A 930-nucleotide genomic window follows, 5' to 3' on the forward strand; every position below is an offset into this window, starting at 1 on the left:
TTTATCATGTGGACTAATTTTCTTTTATTAGGTCTAATAAATTAAAGTATCGAATGATATTTCATTTGTGATTTGATACGACAGATTTAAAAAAAAATTACTACTATTAATGTCAAAGATTTCCTTTTTTGGGTAATGTCCCGACACTTAATTGTAAACCGTACTTAATATTAACCGAATTTTATTTCGTATCAATTAACTAGAAAATGAAATGGGTTATCTACTTATCTCATTGACTAGTTACAGGAGATCTGTGAGATGTAAAGCAATGCACGTATCGCCCCTATAGCTCAGTGGTAGAGCGCCAGTCTTGTAAACTGGAGGTCTGTAGTTCGATCCTGCATGGGGGCAAATTTAATTTTCGGTTCTATTTTATAGCGTACCATTTTGTATTTCAAATTCAAATTCTTTTTGCTTTATTTCAACCCTTTTTATTTTCAAATTCTTTTTCCTTTTGCTTTATTTAACCCTTTTTTATTTTCATATTGAAATTTTTTTATTTGTAATTCCAATGAATATGCTTTCTTTCTTATTAATGCTCGTAAAACACTTGATTTTGGGCATAATTCGTAGGAAATATGACTTATTAAGGTAATTAATTTTTCGGTATGTTCATATCTGGGTAACTATCTTTTTTTTTTGTACATATCTAGGTAACAAACTTGTTGGAAGTGTTCACATATGACCATTATGATCTGTTATAGCATGTTAAATCCTAGATATGAACGTTTTTAACAAGTTCTTTATCTAGATGTGTACAAAAAAATAGTTACCCAAATATGAATAAAACGAAAAGTAAAAATTAAATTACACGAATGGTCCCTGTGGTTTTGGAGAATTTGTGTTTTTAGTCCCTAACTTATTTTTTTACTTAGATGGTCTGTACTGTTTATTTTTGTTGCGCGTTTGGTCCTTGTCTTACCTAAAAAG

At 29.6% G+C, this 930-nt stretch overlaps 1 non-coding gene across 1 annotated transcript; it reads left to right on the forward strand.

The window, feature by feature from the left end:
- Positions 1 to 279: 279 nt before the first annotated feature.
- On the forward strand, positions 280 to 351 carry TRNAT-UGU (transfer RNA threonine (anticodon UGU)). Its single transcript has one exon. It is a non-coding gene; the product is annotated as a tRNA-Thr (tRNA).
- Positions 352 to 930: the final 579 nt, after the last annotated feature.

Source organism: Lactuca sativa, chromosome 3 (assembly GCF_002870075.4).
Source record: "Lactuca sativa cultivar Salinas chromosome 3, Lsat_Salinas_v11, whole genome shotgun sequence".
Taxonomy (NCBI): domain Eukaryota; kingdom Viridiplantae; phylum Streptophyta; class Magnoliopsida; order Asterales; family Asteraceae; genus Lactuca; species Lactuca sativa.